The sequence below is a fragment of the Phacochoerus africanus genome, chromosome 5 (genome assembly GCF_016906955.1).
Source record: "Phacochoerus africanus isolate WHEZ1 chromosome 5, ROS_Pafr_v1, whole genome shotgun sequence".
In the NCBI taxonomy this organism is placed as follows: domain Eukaryota; kingdom Metazoa; phylum Chordata; class Mammalia; order Artiodactyla; family Suidae; genus Phacochoerus; species Phacochoerus africanus.
Window position 1 is genome coordinate 41,224,907 of NC_062548.1, and position 25,597 is coordinate 41,250,503.

The 25,597-nt window shown below is 46.5% G+C and overlaps 1 protein-coding gene across 2 annotated transcripts in view; it reads right to left on the bottom strand.

Moving 5' to 3' along the window:
- Positions 1–25,597, bottom strand: part of RBFOX1 (RNA binding fox-1 homolog 1) — a 1,607,565-nt gene that overhangs the window by 1,298,623 nt on the left and 283,345 nt on the right. For both annotated transcript variants that reach the window (XM_047780555.1, XM_047780550.1), the window contains exon 2: positions 21,212–21,274. The gene's annotated coding sequence lies outside the window, so the exon portion shown is untranslated. The remainder of the gene's footprint in view (positions 1–21,211; positions 21,275–25,597) is intronic.

Sequence of the window (25,597 nt, forward strand, 5' to 3'; positions counted from 1 at the left end):
GGTCTCTTGGGTGCTATTTTGTGTCTTAAAAGGGGAATGGATTCAGAATTATGGAGCCAGGTATTCTCTGCTGGGGATTTCTAACCTTTGAAGCACTCCTTTTTAAAAAAAAAAAAAAAGCAAGAACTTAAGTTTCACTCTGTGATGAAGTCTCACAATGTTTTTTTTGGGGGGGAGGGGTCCCAATGTTCAAGTTATATCTATAAAAGGCTGTGGTTTGCAAGTGTTAATATTAATAAAAATCCTGTCATGTGCCTAATCAAAATACAGATTCCTGCCCAGGCACACCTCTGGCGTTTTTGTTCTAGAATCCATAATTCTCTAACAAGTAGCTTCAGGCCTTGCCATGGACAGCACGTTGTTAAGGTAATAATATGGTATAAAAGATAGGTAATCTTCCTATAAGCCCTTTAAAAGCTTGTAATTATGGAGCAAGGATGCCTGCATGTGTTTGTGGATTGGAGTGGGAAGGCATTCAGGGGACGGTGTGGAGATAACAAAAATGTTTATAAAATATTATATTTCATGGCCAATGCAGAAATCTTTGCATCGTCACAGCTAGACAATATTACTCAAATGTACCTGACGTATGGAAATAGAACTTCCTGAATAAAAAATGTCTAGTGTTGCCCAGACCTCACAGAGCATAAAAACAAAGTGTGAGAATAAAAAATCCTGCTCTTCTGAACCTTTATGAAAATTAAGGAGGTGGCATGAATGGGGATGGAGATAAGAGCACGCTGCCTTCCTTATAAGGACTAGTCGGTCCCCAAAGGCCCCTGGCCCACCAGGATGGCATAAAGGATGTCTTTGAAGGGATGCTCAACACAAGAGAGATTTCTTCTCAATGTGGGACCATTTTTCTAGGGTGTTCTCTGCTACCACAACTTTAGAAGCATTTTTTTTTCCCCACAGAAGGGGTCTTGTAAAGATGCATGGTGCCAAATGATTACTTAGTCTTTCTTGATGCAACTGAGCAGGACCCTATGGGGCTCTCCCAGGACAGACCCCCCCCTCCCCCATATCCTCTGCCTCAGCTCCTCTCTGAAGTTCCTAGATAACAGTATCTACCGCACACTTCCTGAGTTGCTTGACAAATGTGAAAACCCTCCACCAAAGGGAAGATGTTAACTACTTGATGACCAGGAGCCTAAGAATGGATAACGTTAAACCTTTGTGACCTGGCCCTGGGACCTCACCATCAGCCAATCAGAAAACTGTGCAGGAGCTGATCATCCACCTGCGACTCCCCCAACCCTCCCACCTGGCTTTTAAAATTGCTTTGCTGAAACTCTTCGGATTGTTCAGAGGGGTTTGGGGTATGAGCCTCCTGAATCCTTGTATGGTCCCGCAATGAGAGGTTCTCTGCCCCGAACCCTGACCTTTCAGTTCGTTTGACCTCCCTGTGCCTTGCAAACAAACGTGCACTAATGCTAAGGTCAAACAAACTTTCACTAACACTATCTTAGTGTTATTATTTTATTATTATTTATTTATTATTATTTTTTAAATTTTATAATGATTTTTATTTTTGCCATGATAGCTGGTTTGCAGTATTCTGCCGATTTTCTACTGTATATAGCAAGGTGACCCAGTCACACATACATATACACATTCTTTTTCTCACATTCTCATGCTCCATCATAAGTGACTAGACACAGTTCCCAGTGCTACACAGCAGGATCTCATGGCTCATCCATTCCAAAGGCAATAGTCTGCATCTATTAACCCCAAGTTCCCAGTGTGTCCCACTCCCTCCCCCTTGGGAACCACAAGTCTGTTCTCCAAGTCCATGATTTTCTTTCCTGTGGAAAGGCTCCTTTGTGCTGTATGTTAGATTCCAGATATAAGTAATATCATATGTTATTTGTCTTTCTCTTTCTGACTTACCTTACTTGGTAAGAGAGTCTCTAGTTTCATCCATTAATTAGAGAGAAAATGGAAACAATAAAAGGTACTGACTGCCTTACAGCGTGTGTCCTTCTAGCCTCACTCAGACTTCCTTCTGAAGCACCTGTTTTCATCATACACTACAACCTCTGTATGACCTTGATTCTCAGTCCTCAACATAGATTCATGTCCTTCTTCTATCATTTGCTCATATTTTAGGTCGGCTTCAAGTTGGGTCGCCCTGGTAACAACCTTGGCTCTTCACACAAATGTCAATGATTCATTTCTATCAGCGCAGAAACCATCCCTTCTCAGAAACCATCCCTGTCAGGAAACCATCCCTGTCGGGAAAGCAGGATTTGGACCAGACTTGGCATCACCCTCTTTGACTCTAAATACACTGCTTAAGAAGATCATTAGACACCAGAGGGTGGTCCTTTGCTGGTATTCGGGGGAATAGAGAAACGAGGGGCCAGAATAGCAGAGGGGACATTTCCTGAAAAATGCACATGTTCATAATATAGATAAATATAAAGCATTTCCAGAAGAGCCCCGTGGAAAGAAACTGTTAAGTAATCAGAAGTGCTCTACACTTTTAAGTTTCAAAAAAGGGGTCAGATTGAAAAATGCTTTTCTCAATGCAATCGCAAGTTCTCTGAGGACAAGGATTGTGTTAGAAGCTGCCCTTAATCACCCAAGAAAATGGGAACAGGGATCTGCACAGAGTAGACTTTCAATAAATGATATTTATTGAATCTGGTATTTATCGGATATGATGTAACTCCGGCTAGGCTCCAAGCAGCTTTGAAGCACTTCTTGGTCATTTTCACTCATGGGCTGAAGGATGGTCTGTGTCTTCTTTGACCTTCAGCAGCAACGCCTCCGGCCTTGCCTGTCTCTCGCTACCTTCCCTCCGCCTGCTGTGTTTGGCTATGAAAACTGCTGTCACCTCGACCTCACACCAGCTCTCTAGAGAATCTTATGGCTCTCAAGGATGAGAGGACTGCAAGTGAGGGAATTCGGAACTGGCAAAGACCTCACAAAGCAGGCTGGAGCACCAGGTTTGGCCTCCAAATCCAGCCCTCTGTAGTGTATCCGTCCAGTTCTCCATATAGCATTCACCATGACATGTCTCTTGAGGAACTCTGAAGGACATATCCAGTTCTGGCACCTGCTACCCGTGGGGCTCGACGTCTCTGAGCTAGGGTCCCCATCTTCAAGTGGGACCGAGGATAGATATCAGGTACTGAACTTTCTCATGTGTGGATCCACTTTTCCAGACGAGAAAACCCAAACCCAGAGAGGACAAGAAGCTGCAAGCATCCGAGGCGGGTTTCAAGGATGGCGGCCTGATGCTACCATCCACCGGCTCCCCTCTCCCAGCTCCCAGCTCACCTTACACACTGCTTATGCTCCTTAGTCCCCTGAAAAACCAGGTGATGCATGCATGCAGAGCAAAAAGAGATAGAGCAGCACGGGGCGGGTGACATGCTTTTATAACACATTTTCCATTCCCATTTGTTTTTACATGTTCAAAATTACTACATTTTTATGCTGACCAGGGGTGGTTAAGAAAACGTCAGGTTCCCTAGATGCATCTACCAACAGCACATCACCACTCACTTCCTTTGCTGGCTCTGTTCTCGGATAAAGCATCTGCTCAGAGAGATTCAGGAAGGATGAGAGCGGCACACGGTGCCAAGCCCTTCCACCTGGGACCCATACGGACTCAGAAATGAGAGCATCAGCCCCAGAGCCGTAGTATTCCATCTCCAGTGGTCTTTCCGCGAGATGTAACAGGACCAAGGCTCCCCATCTGCCCTGAGTGTTGGACGGTACAGTCTGCAGCAGAATCCAATAGCATAAATTGATTAAACCCCATCTAACAGTATTCCCTAAACAACTTTTCCTACGATTAAACCATCGTGTTGAAAAGGAATTCGGTTAGAAATACGAATAAGCAGCCCCGACGGAACAGTACTCATACGCCTGAGACTCTGGATGGCACCGCTCCCTTTTGCTTGACAGTAATATGAAATGAAATCATCTTCCGTTTGACTCCCCACCTCCAGTCGATACAGTCTCCAGAAACAAACAGTGCCCCCTCTCTGACCACAAGGGAACACCTTCTGGCGCCGAGGGTGGAATGGTAATGCTTGGCACACAGGCTGCCACTCCCCCTTCCTGTACCCCTGGAAGACATTGCTAATCAATCACAGCACTTTCCCGCTGAGCTCAGAAGCATTCTTCTCAACAAAACTACGGGGAGCCTTTACTCATCCGAATTGGCAAGCAGGAGGAAATCTATTTGCCTGCCCTCTGCCTAAAGTTTTATTTCACCAAGCTCTATAGACACAAAACTCCCCCGACCCAGTCCAGATTCTCAGATTCGAGAATGCCTAGACTCAGGGGATGCTGAACCTTCTTTCTCAGGATATAAAGACCATTCCGGCACATTTAGTTGACTTTTAATAAAACGACTTCTCTCGAGGGGCTGACAAGTCGTTCTTACCTTCCTCAGCACCACTAGCCAGCATTTCTCAATAACCCGAAAGTAATACTTGCATTTCCTCTCTAAGTTCTTATTTCCTTCTTTAATCAAGGAAAATCTATTCGACTGTTAAAAAATCTATCTCTAGAAAAAAAAAATCCTTCTGTGTCTAACCATTCCATTTCCTACTCCACCATTCTAAAAATAAAGTAATTTTAAAAATTCACTTGAATTGTTCTTTAGCCCTCAGGATATTGAGTAGCTATGCCCTTCTGAGGCTTGGCAAAAGGTGGCTTTCTTTTATTTCTCCAACAAATGAGGACACTGAAAAGCATTTATTGTAAACCAACTATAATATAAAAAATAAAAATCATTAACAAAATTTTTTTAAAAAATCATCTAGTGGTATAAACAATCACTTTTCTATGAATTGATAAATAATGAAACTGACAGGGGATACGTAGTTTTTTTTTTTTTAAGATAAACCCTCTAGGTTTCTAAGAACTCATTTATAAATACATTTTAGAAACTAAGTTCAAGTTACAGTGCCTATGAGTTTGAAATATGTGTTACCTCTTTGAAACGTAATGAAACTATCTAAAAAATGCACCTGAATAAGTGTTAAAGATCTTACTGGCTTTATCCAACAATTCACGGATTGAGTAGCATCCAATCTAACAGACAGAAAGGGCTTCCAGGAGCTGTTCAAAAATTTTATAGGCAGAAGGGAGCAGGAACAAGGCAGCTGTAGTCGGCAGAAAGGGGGATTATTTATTGCAAGGTTATCTTCTTTCGGGGGATGGCAGGCTCTATCAGGCAGACGACTTAACTAGTACCAAGCAGGTCATTTGTGATTGTCTGGTTTAAGATTCCATTTCTGGGAAACTCAAAGCTTAGCCTAACTGACTCCACTGGAGCTGTTGTCTTATTTTTAAAACAACATACAAGAACACAACTGTGCCCACTTCTGATTTTTCTAAAATTTAAATTAAAAGAGTTTTCAGGTATGTAGAAATGACTGGACCATTCCATGGAGAGAACTCTGGAAAAGGAAAAAAAAAAGGATGAAAAGCTGGGGAAAAATTAGACCAATGATAGAAAATATTGTGAGATAAAAAAGAAATTCCAGTGGAGTTCCCGTCGTGGCGCAGCAGAAATGAATCCAACTAGGAACCATGAGGTTGCAGGTTTGGTCCCTGGCCTTGCTCAGTGGGTTAAGGATCTGGCATCGCTGTAAGCTGTGGCGTAGGTCACAGACTCAGCTTGGATCCCGAGTTGCTGTGGCTGTGGCGTAGGCCAGCAACTGTAGCTCTGATTCTACCCTTAGCCTGGGAACCTCCATATGCCACAGGTGCGGCCCTTAAAAAAAAAAAAAAAAAAAAGTTAGGATGATAGATTTTAAAAAAAACTCTGAATTTTTTACAAAACAGACTTGAAGTTCCCATCAGGAATCAGTGGTTAACAAACCTGACTAGTATCCATGAGGATGATGGTTCGATCCCTGGCCTTGCTCAGTGGGTTAAGGATCTGGCGTTGCTGTGAGCTGTAGTGTAAGTTGCAAACACAGCTCGGAGCCCGTGTTGCTGTGGCTGTGGTGTAGGCCAATGGCTATAGCTCCGATTCGACCCCTAGCCTGGGAACTTCCATATGCCGCAGGTGTGGCCTAAAAAGACAAAAAATAAAAAATAAAAAAACAGACTAAAACTGGAGGAATCTCAGGACTGACAAACAAGTATCAAATGCAAAAAAACAGCTTTGAACAACCTGCAAGAATACAATACAGGGAAGCTGTATTAGGACTTTGAGATCATCAGGGCATGACACTGGAGCCAACGATGGAATCCAGTGAATAGTTTAGTATGATTTCAAATATAACTTCTCAGACCTGCTAGAACAGCCCATGCTTTGGAAGACACAGCTAATACACTGACCTGTATGCACCCTGTAACTTTCATAGAAAGAAGTAGGCCTCCTCAAACAGAACTTATCTTTTTTTTATGATTTTTATTTTTTTCATTAAAGCTGGTTTATTGGGCTCTGTCGATGTTCTACTGTGCAGCAAGGTGACCCAGTTACACATACATGTATGCATTCCGTTTTCTCACATTCTCATGCTCCATCATAAGAGACTAGACATAGTTCCCAGGGCTACACAGCAGGATCTCATGGCTTATCCGTTCCAAAGGCAGGAGTCTGCCTCTATCAACCCCAAGTTCCCAGTCCATCCCACTCCCTCCCCCTCCCCCTCGGCCACCACACGTCTAGTCTCCATGTCCACGATTTTCTTTTCAAACAGAACTTAAAGATCTTTATGTTTCTCAACACCTCTTTACTCTCCTAGTCCATGGGATGGTTTATGCGGACTTACTCGTCTCTAAACACCTGGAATGTTTTAAAGAATAACTAAAAGAATAGCTTCCAAAACACCCAATGGCCAGTGAAGGGTATCTTCTCCACCCATCTTCCCGGCCCGAGACCACCAGCACAGCCCTAAGGAGCCCTAAGCAGCATCTCCGTGAGTAATGTCACTCCATGCTGTCATATGACCACATTCTAATGAAGAGAAGGGATGCTTAGTGAGTGACATCCATTCATCACAGTCCCAGAACTTCCCATGTGTCTTACGGTGTTGCCTATTAACGCAGCTTCTAATTGCTCCTCAACCTTTCTCATGTATGCCTGAAGCATCCAAGGATTCTGAAATCTTGACTCCCCATGGAGAGGGCACAGTCTGATTTGTGTCCTGCAATTATGTCTCCCCTTTGTTTGGAGAAAACGCCTCCCGTGGTGACAGGTACATAATAAGCACCCAGTGAAGGCAGGTTGATTGAATGGAGCTGTTCCTGCCTTCCCCGTTGCCATAAAGTCTCTTAATATGGCTTTCCTTTTCATAGCTATTGAGTCAATTATTCTTCCTCAAATCTGAAATGAAGGAGGCTTCCCCTCCCCTCAGGCAGCCACGTCTTAGGGCCTGTCTTCATTCTCCTTCCGTTTACATCCGACTAAACTAATTATTTCCAGGCTACCTCACAGCCCATGGGTGTTACACAAACTGCTGCGGGGCCCTCTCTGCTGCAGGCATCACTTGTATCTTTTCCGCAGCCCATTGTCACACAGGTGACAGAACTGTTAAGAATGGCAGCCTTCAATGCACGAAGAACTTACGTAAAACAAATGATGATGACGCCAGTGACAGCAGCAGAGGGACACGCAGGAGCTGACAGCACTCCCTCCAAGCGAACTTTAATAGAGTAAGGAGGAATTCTTTACCCATGCCTGGCACAAGGCAGATAATCCAACAACAAATAACCAAACAAAAACCAGAACGAAACAAAAAGAGCTGTGTGATTTCTGCAGCCCTTAGAATATAGGGGCGCTGGTCATTGATGCACTGAAGATTGGGCAAATGGATTTTATGCAACATTGAATAGATGATGATGGATGGATGGATGGATCCATAGATACATAGATAAGCAAAGAGACAGACAGGTAATAAGATCCTTGTACTTTTTTCCAGCTGCAAAGCTACAACCCCACTCCAGGTCCACACCACTCCTTCTGCCCAGGCTGTTTCAGCACTACTCTGCTTAAGTGCTGTCCTTGCTTCTACTTTGCCTCTGTTCAAGCCATCTTCAGTACAGTAGCCAGAGCAATATTTTTAAAAACGCAAGTGTACCCATGTCCCTGCCGTTTCAGATCCTTTAAGGGCTGTGCTGGCCCTGAGAATCGAATCTGAGCTCTCACTCTGGTGGACCTCTTACCCCCACATCCAGCCTTTGAGCCCCACCAAATAGCCCCATTAGAGCACTCTGTTCCGGCTACGCCTTCTTTTAACGCTTCAAAGCCCCAAATGTCTTGCCCGACCCCCAGAGATTTTTCCCTAGAGTATCTCAACCTCAGTATCAATTCCTCCATCACTCAAATTAAAGTACGATACTCTGCACAGCCTCGCACACCATGCTGAGTGTTTCTCTCCTGCTACCTACTCCAATCTGTACTTAGACATGTATTTGTATGACTAATATTTGTTTCCTTTGGTGCCCCATGGATGCAGGCAACTGGCTTGTTTATCACTGTGTCCCCAGCAGCTAGAACCCTGCCTGGCATAGACGAGGATTCCGTGTGTATCTGCGGAAGGAATGAAAGCAGGGCTCCTGCTTGATACAGGAAGAGGGCGATTCCTATAGAGAAGAGGAGAAGGATCACAGGGATTGGGGGTGGGGGGGGGGCACCAGTTCTGACCGCATCCCTGATCAAAGCGCTCACGTGGGGCACAGAGGGCTGGACACGCACTGTCAGTGACTTTGAGCTCAGCACCGTCGCGGCTGCTGAGAAGGCTGCGGAGACACCCAAGCCTTCTCAGGAGCTCTCTGCAGATGGGGCACCTCCTGGCTCTTCACATCATCACTCTGCAGAATCAGCCTTAAGCCAGGCGCTTGGAACCCATGTCAGCCCCCATCATGTGGCGGCATGACCATGTGCTCAGAATAACAAGGTCTTTCCTCCTTTACAGAGTGAAGTAAATAGATGGCCAACGGCGCCCTGCTGTGCAGCACAGAGAACGCTCCCCAATAGCCTGTGATCCTCCACGTGGGAAGGGAATCGGAAGGAGAATGGCGGTGTGCCCATGGATCACCCAATCCCTTTGGGGTACAGCAGAAATGCTCACGACCTGGTAAACCAACTGTACCTCAATAGACCTTTTCAAAAGGAAAAAAATCCCTTCTTTATGTCTCCATCCCTGTAACTCTTCTGTCAAGTGTTTATGGAAAAGAACACATATGAATATTCATAGTATTAAACTATATATACATATATCATATAGACACAAATCTATTGTGTATGTAAAATCTCAAAAGCACAATTCAATTTTTGGCTTGTCCGTCTTTCACCTTTGTTTTTTGTATTTTTTTTTTCCCCCTCGGAATTGAACTTCAGTTGCAAGGCAGGTGACACTTTGGTGGGAGCGTCAAACCACTTTGAGGCTACGGGCATGCTGAGCATCAGAAGGACTTGGGGTTGTAGCTCTTGATGGTAGCTCTACTCTTCCTTGGCCAATAAGAGTCTCTGTGGTTTTTTTGCTTTTGTTTTTGTTTTTTGCTTTTTAGGGCCAAACCCACGGCATACGGAGGTTTCCAGGCTAAGGGGTCCCTACACCACAGCCCCAGCAATGCCAGATCTGAGCCTCGTCTGCAACCTACACCACAGCTCATGGCAATGCTGGATCCTTAACCCACTGAGCGAGGCCAGGGATCGAACCCACATCCTCATGGTTCCTAGTCGGATTCGTCTCCATTGCGCCACAACAGGAACTCCCAAAAGTCTCTGTTTAATGCAGAATCCCTGGGAACCCCAGAGAACACTCTGGGTCCCCCTTTCCTAGCATAGCTTACTTCTTGCTTCTCCTGCCTTCTTTGCATGGAAAGGAAGAGAAAGCAGGAGGTAAGCGCTACAGAAGTTTCTCTCTAATCACACCGGTCATCAACGCCACACACTTTACAGAGGCATAAAAATAACCCCAGCGCCAGCTGAGATCTGCAGGCACCACCAACCTCAAATCCCTGTTGAGGCCAAAAGTCCTTGCTGTGGTTTCTTGGCTGAAAGGCACGGCCCCATGGGCGCTTTGGACCCGGGGTCCTGCACGCAGAAAGGATGACATGCAATGGTCAAGAGAGTGGACTCCCGATCTGGGAACACTGGACTCCAACCCCGCCCCGCTCCTGGAAGTCACCTGAGCCTCAGCCGCCCCATAACCTCTTCATGGGCAAGTTTCCTCACCGGCAAAACAGCAGGGATCTCCAGGACCTGTCTCACTAGTCCTTCTGAGGATGAAATGGGGTGACGCACGGACAATGCTTAGCCCAAGGCCTGGTGCGTGAGCAAACGCCCTGCCCCTTAGCTGGTCCCTTCAGAATGACTTCAACGTCTTTTCCACGGATGGACCCAGGCGGGGACTCAATACTTTACACAGCATCCATAAAGAGCTCATTCTCAAAAACGTGGGTGTTCTTTTTTTGTTTTTGTTTTTTGGCCATGCCCATGACATGTATAAGTTCCAAGCTAGGGAGGGATCGAACCTGAGTCATAGCGGTGACAACACTGGGTCCTTAACTGCGGGGCCACCAGGGAACTTCCTCAAACACATTTTAAATATAAATGTTTTAAAGAAAGAGGTGAGCCTTATTCTAGGGAGTCAGAGGAATGGAGCAGACAGACTGGACGCCTGGATTATGTCAAAGCCAACAACTTGAGATTGAACTTGTGTGCGAGCCACTGATTTCCTTGGGACCCCTCCTCTCACAGGGTTATCAGAGCCTCACCCACTTTCTGGATGGATCCTGTGCCTCCGCTCTCATAATCGCTTCTTGCTCAGCAGAACCACAAAAAGGTCTAGCCTAAGACATGGCAATGCTTTGGCAACTGCCTTCTGCTGAACAGGTCACTGCCAAGGTTATGCTCTGCTTCCACTCTCCATCCCAACAGCTTTCCCCAAGCAGACACCCTCATCCCCAAAAGAGAAAATTTCTATGTTATCATCACAAGAAACCTAGGGGTTGCCCCCCCGCCCCGTCCTCATTATCGAAGGACTGAGAAAGCTTATGCAACCTTCCCAATTTGCAGAACTGCTAAAGAGAAAGCCAAGATCTGAGTCTCTATTTGTCTCAAAGTCTGTGCTTTTTCCAGGAGGGCTGCTGCTTCCTTTACTTGAATCTAAATGAACTCCTAGATGCAATCCACTGGGTCTACTGAGCGCACACAGCCAAGCGGCTCACTGCGTATGTGGCCCAGCGACGGGCAACTTGGACGAACGTCTCCCCACAGAGTTCTCGGGGTGTCCTGGTGGATGGCCCATAAAACTAGGCTGAGAACACAGTGCACATAACAGAGTTCTCAGAAGCAGATTTACGGCTCTAACAATGTCACCCGGGACTGGAGAACCATCAGACTCCTGACTTTCAGAATCTCTAAACGCGTGTCAAGAACTAACAGGACGTTCATCTCGGATCAAAGGGAGAGGTTCCTGAATTATACTCGTCTCAGGAATAATGCTTACTGCCAGCATCCTTGGATCCCGAAGCCCTGTTTTCCTTAGGGTATCGTCTTGTCAGACAGCAGTGGGTTATTTTCTAATCTGGCTTCTCCCTCAACTCTGTGAGCTCCTGAAAGGTAAAGACTTGATCTGACTCACATTTCCAACCCCATTTCCTAGCTCCTCTTAAATATAATCTGAATCCTCATTCTGGGCTAGTAAAACATACACGCCTAAGGGTAGAAAGCCAAAAGTCAGTGAGCTGGCTTGTAAATCAACACCATCCTTTAAAAAAAAAAAAAAAGAAAGAAAGAAAGAAAGAAAAGAAAAATGAGCATCCAAAGTCATAAAGCTGCTCTTATTTTGACTGGATACTTCTCTCCAGGGGTACATACCCAGGAAGGTATCCCAAGGAATACAACTCTATAGATCCTCGGTAATTAACTCCAGCAACAATGAACGGTGTTCGTGAAAAGCACAGAAGCCTCTCAGGTATTCCGTGATACAGAAGCAAAGCATCAACCTGCAGACAGATCGTGTAACACCCCCCCCCCCAAAGGAACAACTGGCGGCAGTGATAGAGCAACACAAAAACAAGCACCGACGTTTAAGGAAGAGACCGTAACGCAAGTCACAAGCCCAGGAGGGTCACCGAGTCAGACCACACACCCACTGGTGCACAGCGGTGGGGCGTACTGTAATGATTCAGGTGCAGGCAGACCTTGTTTCCTCGGCATCTCTAGGGTTATTTGGGGGATGCCTTAAAGATGGACACAAAGAAAGTCAAGGAGAGCTCGGATTCTGCTCTGCGATGGAAGGAAGGCAGGCACCTGGAGCAGAGCCCTGAGTGAGAGAGCCCAGCTTTGCATGCAAGACATAGAGACCCCCCCCTCCTGGAGCCAGACGGGCACCGGCTGGAGAGTGTGATCACGCTCTTGGCCATCTGCTCAGGGCCCGTGAAGGCAGCCGTGTGTCCTCCTGCCTGGACACCGGGGAGGACACCGATCACTAGTCAATCTGCTCGAAATTGCCTCCGATGATTAGTGTGTAATGACTCAGGTAGGTCACGGCCAGGGACATTTCTGTTGTTAATGCATTAGCAGCTGTAAATGGGCATCGATTCTGCACAGTGAGGTTTACGGACGGGATGGGGGAGCGCCTGGCCCCGGGCAGTGTAAGTGCTCCTTCCTGGGTGAGGGTATGCCCTGCAAGGGCACTGCACCTCGGGGAAGGGTGAGGAAGGCCCAGGAGGAAGGCTGGCCGACTTGAAAACAAATAAGCAAACCAACAAACCTGGCCAGAGAGGACAGACAGAAGAGCAGAATTGACCGGTGAGGGGAATACCTCTTGGCCTCGCCTTTATCTGAGACGGATCTAATCATACCCTTGCATTTGGAGCCCAACATACATGTATCTCTGTGACTGGCTGGTTTGGGATAGTTACTCTAACTTGGATTGTTTTATTTACTTAAATTGTACCTTTAAATTTTATCATGGTCCAGGGCCCCGTGTCTGACTGTTCCCTGTAATGTCCCCAGCACCCAGCAAGAATTCAACACCATTCTTATTTTCTTTTTCTTTTTTTCTTTCTAGGGCCACATCTGCAGTTATATGGAAGTTCCCAGGCCAGGGCTCGAATCAGAGCTGTAGCTGCCAGCCTACACCACAGCCACAGGAACCCAGGATCTGAGCATCTGTGACCTACACCACAGCTAACAGCAATGCCGGATCCTTAGCCCAGTGAAGGAGGCCAGGGATCAAACCCACATCCTCACAGACACTGGGTCAGATACTTAATCTACTGCGCCACAGTGGGAACTCCCGACACAATCATTTTTCCATAGTTATTTGTCAGTGAATGAATGAATGATCACATTGGCAGGAGAAGAACGTTCACTGAGCTGTCAATGCCCGAGGACCCCGAGCTGCAATGTAGCACAGTTTTTCTTTTTCGCTTTTTGCTTTTTAGGGCTGCACCTGCGGCATGTGGAGGTTCCCAGGCTAGGGGTCTAATCGGAGCCATAGCTGCTGGCCTACACAGCAACATCAGATCCAAGCCTCGTCTGCGCCCTACACCACAGCTCACAGCAATGCCGGATCCTTAACCCACTGGGCGAGGCCAGGGATCGAGCCCGCAACCTCATGGTTCCTAGTCGGATTTGCTTCTGCTGTGCCACGACGGGAACTCCCTACCGTAGTTTTTCAAGATGATTTCTTCTTCAATACAAGCACTGAGGTCCGGTAATCTCAGCAACTGGCTGGTGTGCACACTTACACACACGCACACAGAGTGAGTGGGCGCTGAGACCCCTTCTCAGGTGTGTAGCTGTTCTGAAGGACAATAAGAGTAAACACTGTTACCATTTATTTAGTGTTGACCGGAAGCCAGGCACAGAGCTGGGGTTGGTACTTTCTGAGGCAAGAATCCTCCTTCGTGGGAATAATTCCCTGAATTCTAAAGGAACTAACCATGTGTTTAAAAAAAATTATTCTGGCTATCGGCCCTTGAAGAAAGTTTATCTTTCTGTTTTGGAGCTTCTCAAAATGTGAAGACATCCTCCACTGGGAGAAACCAATTTCCCTGTTTCCAGAATTTATTAACCAGCCATGTTTCCAAAATCTGTGTTAGGCCTTTGCAATTTCCAGCCGTTGCTACAGGTACATTCATGTCTTAGATAAAAAGAAAAACAAAAACAAAACCTCACATTACTATGTTGAATAGAAACAGCAAGGAGACCTAATCTTTAGCTTTAAGTGAAGGGATTTAGCAGAAATCCCAAGTAATTGTTTTCTTTGGGTCATTCAATTGGGAACTAATGAATAATCGGGAGGCATACGAAGACTGCACCTACTAGGGATACGAGTCAGTACCAGAGGTTGCAGGCAGGAGCTCCCATTGTGGTACAGTGGAAATGAATCCCTCATATCCATGAGGACAAGGGTTCCATCCCTGGCCTCTCTCAGTGGGTTAAAGATCGGGCATTGCCTTGAGCTGTGGCGTAGGCCGCAGACACAGCTGGACCTGGCGTTGCTGTGGCTGTGGTGCAGGCCGGCAGCTGCAGCTCCAATTCGACCCCTGGCCTGGGAACTTCCACGACCTACAGGTTGGCCCTAAAAACAAACAGACAGACGAAAACACAGAGGTTGCAGGCAAACCCTGCTTTTACTTCCACTACTACTCTAATGCAACCTATGAGTGCGACTCAAACTATATCCATATTGACTTACTAACACAGTACAGAGAAAGCAGACTATCGGTTCTGCACCAGTCCCAGAGCTACTTGCTGCCTTTTCTGACCCGGGAGACAAGGGACTCCTTTCTGCCCACAGGTGGGGGCGGGAAGAACCACTGCCCATCTTAGCACATCAATCTCTGCCTTGCTGAGATAATGACACTTCCCCTCAACGTCCTCTGCTGTGGCCTAGTTTCCATCTTTCTTGTTTCCTCACTGAATTCCAAGTTGGAAAGGGCCTTCGGTGACCGACCACGCGAGTTCCTTACTATTATCATTATTTTTTTCTAATGGGGAAATTTAAGTCAGATTGGTCACATGGGTTGTTAAGAATCACACGGTCCGTGGAGTTCCCGTCGCGGCACAGTGGTTAACGAATCCGACTAGGAGCCATGAGGTTGCGAGTTCAATCCCTGGCCTTGCTCAGTGGGTTAAGGACCTGGCGTTGCCATGAGCTGCGGTGTAGGTCGTAGACACGGCTCAAATCCCGAGTTGCTGTGGCTGTGGTGTAGCCTGGCAGCTACAGCTCCGATTCGACTCCTAGCCTGGGAACCTCCATATGCCTCAGGAGTGGCCCAAGAAATGGCAAAAAGACAAACAAATAAAATAAAATAAAATCACACGGTCAGTTCATAAAGCCAGGACAGCTAGCCTGGTTCTCTGGATGTTTCAGAGGTTGATCTGGACTGGGAGGTGGGATGGAGGTGGATGACAGAAGAACGGATGGAAGTACAAAGAGTGTGACCATCCCACAAACCATATGCATCTATGAAACCGACTGACTCATTCAAAATAGATCTGGGCATGGATGCACCGAGAGATTCTCATCCTAAGGCAAAGAAGTCAGCAAGAGAAAGACAGGTACCATATGAGAGCACTTACATGTGGAATAATCTGAAGAGGGCACAAAGGCACCTACCTACAGAACAGAAACAAACTCACAGACATGGAGAACAGAGGCTGCCAAGGGGGTCGGGAGAGGGACTGGGATGGACGGGGAGTTTGGGGTTCGTAGATGCAAACTATTGCATTTAGAATGGATAAGCAGTGGGGTCTTACTGTACAGCACAGGGAACTATGTCCAATCTCTTGGGTTAGAACATGATGGAAGATACTATTAAAAAAAAAAAAGAATGTATATTGACTGGGTCCCTGCTGTACAGCAGAAATTGAAGGAATATTGTAAATCAACCATAATTTAATAAAAAAAATTTAAAAATAGGTCTGTGCGTCTCATTTGGGGGGTGTTAGGGGCACAGAAGTAAGCGAGAAGACACACACCAGGCTTTCACAGCTCCTCCAGCCCAATGCAGGATCCAGATAACACACAAGCAATAAACAGGCTAACTGGAGTCATGACAAGTATGTGGCAGATGTATTCTAAGTGAAATGACAGAGAATAACAAGGCAGGCAGTGGTTTGCAACTTCAGGCTTCTCTCTTCTCTCTCCAGGGTCCTCAAATCCTAGTATTTCTCGTACACAAAACTTCCTCAAAACTTTCATTCTTTCTTACCTTCCTCTGTTCGAACAATAAAGGCAGCAGAAGGAAATGCTTCTCTTCCTCTAATTCTCTGCCTACATTCTCTTCTCTCACCTCCCACTTTCACATACGCATTAAATCAAAATAATCCCCGGAATTCCTACTCCCAATCTAGCAGAGGGGAGCTAGGGAGAGAAGGAAGCATATATCCGAGCTCTGCCATGCAGCAGCTTAGGCGAGACAAGAGATACACATGTAGAATGTGGGAACAAGGGTGTCTGGAGGGTTGGTGAAGGGACACAGCAAATGGACAGGTCAGGGAGCATCCTTTTGTGTGCCCTCTGGACCATAAGGCACCAAATCAAGTGACATGCACCCCACCCTTGGCCTGGCCAGCAATTAAATGAATGCTTTTATGCTGTTGCCACTCTTGCTCTGCATCCCTCTGGAATCCCAAAAGATGCCTGACCTCTCCCATTTATGGTCAAGCTGCTGACTTCTTTAACTCAAGAGAATTCCACCTCCCTAGGCGATCATCACTACTCTTTGTCTTTCTAATCACTTTTGCACAGTTCTACGCTTGTTTGCTCTAAAAATATTATCGCAGGGGTCAACCTTCTACACTGAAAAGAGAGTCGGGAGTCTCTTTATCCTACAAAGGGGGATCAAGGAACTCAAGTACACAGGGAAAACGTCCTTCGTGAGGAAGATCTTATTTGGTGAAGATGCAGGGACCAGGCCTGTGGCCCGAGGTAGATGCCAGGTCACCTGTTTTCCCCGTAAGCAAGCGACCTCCCAGAACTCCATCTCTGATCTAGACACAAGTTGAGGCATCTCTATACTAAGATCACAGAGAAGGGTGCCCCTGCTGGTGAGGTTGAGGATAGACAGGGCTCGGAATTGGGAAACAAACACACAGAGAAGTCGAGAAATCAACTTGCTTCCTTGGAATAGAAGGTAGGTAGGGATGCCCGAAGACAAGGCAAAGTGTCAGGTAGGAACCAGCTTATTCAACAAGGAGCTAAGTGATATTCACGCTTCAGGAATGTTAGTCTCCAATATACAGGAGGGAAGCCAGGGGAAGGTGGCTTTAGGTGTGAGGACCTCTAAGGAAGAGTTCACGGCCATGTGAAGGTGTCTGCGGAGTGGGATGCCAACAGCGGGGATGGAAGTTGGGCTTTAAGAAAGCCCTGGTCCAAAATGCCCCCCTCTCTCAGGGGTGGATGAAGAATAAGACAACGTCAGTGATGATGGGTGCTTGAGACTGGGGTCCCCGGGAAGAGCATGGTGTCCTTGGGTGAGTGAGTGGGGTTTGGTCCAATTTGAGTGTTGGACATTTTGGAGTCAGGAGTGCCAGTGAAGAGATACAGCGATCTGTGCTGGATTTGGCACGGGCACTCAGTGAGATGTGGAACAGTTGTTCCAGGCTTCGCAGTTGACAAAGCAGAGGTAGAGGCTATGAAGAAAAATACCAAGTGCTAAGTCGAGGACAAAAACCAGCCACCAGGGTGGCCCAGACTCGTCTCTGGTCTGCTGTCCTTTCTGTTTTCCCCACTTACACCAGAGTCCATCAGAAGGTGAGGGGCAATCAGTTATCTGTCCCCCCACCCATCTCTCCATGTGTTCACCCATCACTACATTCAACGCATACCGATTGTCTCTTATGGCCGTTACTACCATAGATGCTGTGGATACAATCAGAGCTAATGTATTATTTAACAGTCGGCAGAAATCAGGCTCCAACCAATCAGAATAGACACATGTTGGGGGGGTAGTGGAGGATGGTGCTGAGGGACCATTAACCCTTCAGTTCTGGGTCAGGATCCATGTGGGGGGATAAAGCATATGGAATTGGAGGGGGTGAAAGATGCTTAGGGGTTTGGGACAGCAGGATTTTACCCACCCATATCCATCCCAGTCTATGCTAGCTGATGTATCAGCCTGCACTGAAGGATGGACAATTCAGACCTGGCCCCTGTACTCAAAGGACCTCTAGTCTAGAAATGCCCCAGCCAATATGGTAGGCCATTACTAGCCACATGATACCGTTTAAAGTTAAAGAAACTCAAAACAATTAAAATCACAAACTTAGTTCCCCAGTTGTAGTCACCACATGTTAAATGCTCAATGGCCATACCTGGCTTGCAGCTACCACACCGCACAACACAGAAAAAGCATATTCCTATTATCCCAGAAAGTTCTACTGGATGGCACTGGGCTAAAGAAGAGAAGACCTTAGATTTGTTTTTGCTCCATTAATGAACTAATTATAATTCTGATATAGCATGCCACACACGTGCAATCTGACAGGAGACACAGGCGACAGAGGCCAGAGGAAGGCTTCCTTTGGACGTTAAATTTACGTTGTAGGGAATTACTCTGAGGCTGAAGTGCAACCCATGACCCCACTACCACCAGCCCCCTGAAGCTTTCGTTCTAGCACAGAGGTCACAAAGGGACATGAGGAGCCAGAAGCTGATCCCGAGATTGGGTCATGGGCATGAACCCTCTATATTCACATATGCTGGCCAATCTATGCCCAAAGAGTCCCCAGACAAATGCAACACTCTGGAAAAAAATAAATAACGAGAGGTAACCAGACTTTGGAAGGAGAAAATGGACATTGATTTTTCTGAAGCCAGCAGAGACATCAAGCCCTGTCTCTGACCGAGGTGAGAGATTAGCCACAACATCAGGCATGGCAGCAGATCTGAGCAAATTCCAACTGCGAAGTCATGGTTCCCGGTAAAATGCTCACGAGGGCAGGTGCAGTCTCCTGACCAGCGAGGTACCACACATGTGATTGGTCAAGAAGGTGCCAGGACCAGGCCCATGGCTGGATGTAGATGCCAGGTCACCTGTTTTCCTGGTAACCAAGCAACCTCCCAGGATGCCATCTCTGATCTAGAAGTGATGTGTTGGCCCTGGGGGTGGGGGGGGGGGCGGTGACTGTGGTTTTCACTGTGCCAGAGAAGCTATGATCCCTGGGAATCTAGATTGAAATCTGTTAGGCACACAGAGATTGGGCCACAGCTGCCAATATTCCCAATGAGGGGGTTTCCATGTCTTCGTTTTTACTATTTATTTATTTGTTTGTTTGTCTATTTTTAGGGCTGCACCTTCGGCATATGGAGGTTCCCAGGCTAGGGGTGGAATTGGGGCTGCGGTTGCTGGCATACACCACAGCCACAGCAAAGCAGAATCCGAGTCATGTTTGCAACCTACACCACAGCTCATGGCAACACTGGATCCTTAACCCATTGAGCGGGGCCAGGGATCCAACCTGTGTCCTCATGGATACTAGTCGGATTCATTACTGCTGAGCCACAACGGGAATTCTCTTTCTTAATTTTTTTTTTTTTAAATCAGATATCTGCACACTAGCTTGGAGTAGCAAATTAATACTTCTTTTTCCCTTCTGACTGTAATTGTAGATATGGAAATACCATATCCAAAGACAAATTAACATGAGTTCTTTACAACACTCTACTAATTATCTCGGGGACCAGAGCCTCCCCTAGGTTAGAAACTTCAGCACCAGTCTAGGATTGGAACATGCATTTTTTCCTGAGAAGCAGTAATTTGTATCATGTTGAGAAGAAGGTAAAGAGAAAGGTAGGAGGAGCCTACATAACAGGAGAACCCATCCTCCAAAGCATCCTTCCTCCATCCCTCTCCTGCCCACATCAGCATCACATAGGTGTCCAGGAGAACAGCACACCTTTGAGAGGGGAACCGCTAAAGCAACATGCTGATTTAACTTTACACCAAATAGATCCGAACAGACTGCGAGCCAAACAGCCCCCTCCTTGTTTCACTTATAATATCTCCCCGTTTTCAGGAAATGCTGTAGCCTGAACTTCAAAGGCATTAAAGGATGGATGTAACATGGAAGGAATTAGACATGAAATTTCCTTTATTATTGGGAACAAAAGCTGTGGGTCTAATCTCCTGTGTGATACAAGCTTTAGCTGATCAGGGTTACACTTAGGCATTCTGATGTAGCAAGGCGCTGGCCGCGACTATTCTGTCTTTTTCTTTCTTTCAGGCTCCCTTCGAATATGCAAATGCCAGAGCAATAAAGAGGAGTCTTACAATACCAGTGAGGGCCAAAGAATTCCCTTTGATCAGCCTCTTCCCCCCCCACCCCCAGCCTCCAAGGCTACCTGCCCCTTTATTTTTGATGTGTCAAATTATAGTCTCCACCACCCTCAGAAATAGACTATGTGAAGAAATTCTGAAACCGAGGAAGGAAGCTACATCTTGGAAAAAAATAAATATTTCCTTAGGACATTTGTCCTTTGGACATTTTGATATTTGTTAAATTATGACCGATCTGTTCAAGTAACAAATGGCTCGCCCGCCAGGACTCCTGCACGGGAGAGTTGATGGCGGAGATTTTAGGGAGCTGCAGGTGCACCTCCACCACTTCCCCGAATGCTGCTGGTGTATCAGAAAAAGTCGGGATTGGGGAAAATGCTGCTACCTTCACGGAAAATAAAGTCCTCGTGCGCGATGAGAAAGGCAAACGGCGGAGAGGGTTTACTTGCTAAAAACAAATGAAATTTCCAAAAGGTACCCCAGCATCTTAAGCACAGAACTTTTTTTCTTTTTTCGCACTCATCTTTATATACAAGTAATGTATTTTGGCTCCGAAAGGGCAACACGAACTGATCTTAAATGCCCAAAGAAATAGATGGTCCCACTAATTGGTCTGTTTGAAGCCATTTCTTTTGACTTTTAACAGGGTCCTTGACCAGGAGAGGGGGAACAGCGTGTTCCCAGGAGAAAAACTTAGGGAACAAAAAGAAAACAAAAGCACATCTAATTTAACCCGCAGGCATTTCACCCTAGGGTTAACCCATCCATAAACGCCGATATTTCCTCTATTATTTGCGGGAGTCCTACCTAGGCAGCCCTCTTCTCATCTCTGAATCCAATGCAGTGATGCAGAAAAGAAAGACACAGGCAGGTAATAAAGTGTTTGTGGGAACCCCAGGTCCACAGAAGAAAGCTTTTCATCGCAAACACAGTCAAAGCAATGGCTGGATTGAAGTAATGACCGGTTTGAAGCGGTCGCACTTACTGAATGCGGAGTCCGATCAAGGAAGCTGTAAGTTCCACTCGCATGAGTTCGTTGAGCAGTTTCCTAGGGAGGAAGAGAAGGGAGATTTTAGTATCGGAGGAATGTACTCTTGAATGGGGTTTGCATCTTTTGCGTCAGAGTCACAACTGGTTCACCTTCCAAAGAGGGTTGTGATTATTCACCAGTGAATTTAATAAGATGATAGTGATGATGGTGAGGAAAAGGATTAAGATCAAACCTTCCAATTTTTCACTGAATGCTTGGAAACCTTTCACTTCAATTAGGAAAACCTTACTCTTTTATTTCAGAAGAGGAAAACTGAGGCTCAGACACCTGGAGTAAATTGTACAAAGTGTACATATAGGTAGCGGAGCCTTGGATTTGAACTTGGGCAACTGGACACCAAGTTTAGAACCATTCTCTTGTCGGCTTGTCTTACAGAGTGAGCTCTTTGGTGCAGGATGTGCTCAAGGAAAGATGAATCTTTTAGAGATGTTACTGAGAATTTCCTGCAGGGATTAGGCAAGAGGAAAGAAATCAACTCTAAGTTTCTTTTTAATTCTAGAATGCCAAGATGCTGTTATATCAAGCCCGTAATAGCTAAGGCTCAAAGTGACTTCATCTTGCAATGAATAAAACTGCGATATAAGGTGTCCCATCAATAATAAATTTCATAAACATGGCCATCATCACCCAATCAGAAGGAGCAATATTCCCTTTCATTAATATTTAAATAAACCAAATACCACCTGAACTGCAAATGGCCATTATAATATCATATAACTCAGTGAGTTGGGGGAAGAAAGGTCAACTTCAACCAGGAAAATCAAGATTTACTAATAGATCAGAAAGATATATTTGGCACCTTGTACTCAAGAGAGTTGGCCCCTGTCTGCTCCCTCTCTGAAAGAAGTAACAGAGATGCAACTGGTTGGCAGGGTTCTACAATCTTAATCTAGTCTTCTTTCAATTATCCCTATCAAGTAGTGATATAACCTATATCCAGACTCAATGCAATTCACAAGTTTCAGAGCTCAATTATAAACATTATTTGCAGATACATTTTAAAAAATACACCCTGCTTTTTAATACGACAAACTTTTTTTTTTAACTTCACATATGGTGAGTCACTGGCATTGATGAATGAGAACATCTGATAACATCCAGTGGTTCCAAAATACTGGAAAGAGAGACAAGTGTCTGGAGAGGCCTGAGGGTAAAGATAGCTATGAAGGGCAAGGATGGTGGTGACAGTGTTTATCCATCTGTCACCAGGCAGGACCCTACGGGGCCTTCCCGAGAGACAGCCCTGCCCCCATGTCCTCTGCCTGTCTCTTGTTTGTAGAAAAGCTCTCGTCTTTCAGGCTTCCCCTGAGTCACAAAAGCCTGGCTTAAGAATTAATGATTGAAAAGATGTGAACATTTCATGACAAAAGTAGCAGCTGGGTCAGGAAAACTAGAAACAATTTATACAGTAAATCATCTCTATAGCAGCCACAGAATCTTTAGTTCCTCCCTGAAGTACATACATAACAGTATCTGATGTCCATTCCTGAGGTTTTGCAGACACTAAACCCCCCACCAAATGGAAGACATTAACTACTTGATGACCATGAGCATGTAGCCCCCAGACCAGCAGGAGTCTGCGTATTGATGATGTAACCCCTGTGGCCCCACCCTGTGATCTCACCATCCACCAGATAAGAGAACTGGGCATAAGCTGATCACATACCCTGCGACTCCTCTCCTTCACCTTGCCCTTAAAAACTCTTCCCTGAAATCCATCGAGGAGTTTGGGTTCTTTGAACATTAGCTGCCCCGACCTCCTTGTCTGGTGCCCACAATAAATGCTGCACTTTCCATCACTGCAAGCCAGTGTCAACAGATCGGCTTTACTGTGAGTGGGAGAGTGGATCCAAGTCTGGCTCCATAGTACCTCCATCTATCCAATGACCTTCCAGCCTTCTTCCCTTCCATCCATCCATCTATCCATAGCTCCACATCTACCAGCTTTGTGACCACAGATACATCACTGCACCCTTCTCTGTCTCAGTAACATGGGAAGAAACGTAGCCCTGAGAGGTCCCGCAGGGGCTCGGCATCATCTCTCTGAGGATGCAGCTTTGATCCCCAAGCCTCACTCAGTGGGTTGAGGATCTGGCATTGCCACAAGCTGTGGTGTAGATTGCCGATGTGGCTTAGATCCAGTGTTGCTGTGGCTGTGGCATAGGGTTCAGCTGCAGCTCTAATTCGACCCCTATTTTAAGGGCACATCTGCAGCAAATGGGAACGTCCCTTAAAAAGAAAAAAAATAAAATAAAAAATAAACAAAACATAGCACCTACATCAATGGAGAGGGGTGAGTGTTGAAATTTAACATTTGTAAGGCACTTAGCTTTGTGCCTGCCACAAGGTCAAGGCCATTTAAAACTGTATTATTATGTATTAAGCCTTTTGTAAAGCCAAGCACTGGCCCCCTGGTGCTTACATTCTAGTGGGGGAGGAAAAATCTTGCCCGGGATGCCAGGGAAGGCTGTACCAAGGACGTGGCAGTGGCGCTGAGATCTTGGATGGGAGGCTCACAGCCAGACGACGCAGCAAGAAGAATTAGGATCATGCAGAAATGAAGAGCCAACTATATGGGTTTTGTCTATAAATTCATAGTACGCCTCAGCTGGAGAATTACCTGTGCCCTAATAATAGAAATAGGAGTAGTATATTCTAGGCAGACGGATCATCTCTCCATAGATACACTGGTCATAGGTCCTGTGATCAGCGTCAACCCCCTTGAGCCCTGCCCCTCCTCGTCTCAGTCACTTGCTCTGTCTCTTAAGACACTCACGCACACACTCTAAGATCCGGCTAAGCCAAGCCTCTCTCAAGCCACATGACCCTGCAACGCCTCCAGCCCCTTGACCATGTCATCCTTCCAGTCACCTGCCCCAAAGTGGGTGCCTTCTTCAACCTCCACCCACACATGCTCTTCTCTCTATAGCTTTTACTGATCCATCCAGCAGGACTGAAACTTTTCCAGCGGCCCCGTGACCTTTCGCACATTCCCACCCCTGCCCCCAGCAAGAATCCCACACTCTCTCTAAGGCACTGCAGCCTCGGCCTTGTCCAGGCTGTGAACTCCTGGAGGGCAAGGACAATATTTGATCCAACTCAGTAGCCTTGTCACCTGGCACTGTGCCCAGACTCTCAGCAGCTGCTCACCACCCGGGAAAGCCTAGGACGCGATTGCTCCCTGACCCACAGCGTTACAGGGTCAAGGAGGGGGCACTGAACTGTACCCCAGAAAGCAGTCTTCTCTGAGCATCCTGGTCTCGTGCTTGGCACACAGGTGATAAGGTTCATTTCACATCTGTGTCAGCTCCCTGCCCACATCTTTATAGCTGTTCATAAACCAGCCTGCAGTTGGAATGAATTTTATAAGCCCCCGTCCCTTCCCATGAATAAGAGTCTGTCAAATCTGTTAGGTGGATTGTTTTATGATAACAGAGGCTGAAACCCATTGTTCCAAGGTGAGAACAGAAATGGTCATTAGCGAAGGCACCAGACAGCAAGGAAAATCTGAGATGTGCTCTAGCGTGCCAAAGGAGTGACGGAGTTTAAAAAAAAAAAAAAAAAAAAAACTAAGAGGGCCCCAAGTTTGCAATTACTCTTGCAAACTACCTAAAGAGCAATTTGTGACCAGGGAGAATGGTGGGCCCCGCAGAAACTGCATGGAATTTTCACCCTTCTGAGACTCTGCCCCAGCTAAAGAGCTGCAAGTGAAGGAACCGGGAAAGGACGCGGGCACCAAGTCAGGAAGAGTGGAGGTGACTGCTGGCTCCATGCATTAGCAGAGGCCACCTCTGCTCTCTGTCCGAACGGATGCACAGAGTAGCACGCCAATTACTTCCAGGACACTGATGCTGATGACCCCTGAGCAGGGCCGGCTGCTGCAATGTTTCTATTGCTGTAGATGTGGCCACACACCGCTTTGTGGATTCCCACCCACAGGCTGCTAGGATCTCCTGTCTCCACGCTTGCCCCTCTCAGCCTCCAAAGAGCAATCCTCACAAATTATGAAGGCGCCCACGTCACTTGATGGTTTAAACCCTATATGGGCAGCTGCCCCTTGCACTGACGGCCAAGCCCACACTTGGGGATACAGCCTGACACTCCACGTGCATGTTTGTTACTGAGCAGGCGTACCCTCCAACCAGACCCCTTGTGTACCTGCCCTGGGCACCTGCCAGTTCTGGGTCCCACCTTCTACCCCAGCAGCCCCAGCGATGTTTCATATGCCTTGTCTTTGCCCTGGGATGAGCTTAGGACCCAGACACCTCTCATGGGTACTTCCTCATGGAAGCCTCTGCTCTGAGGTCTCAGGAGCCCATT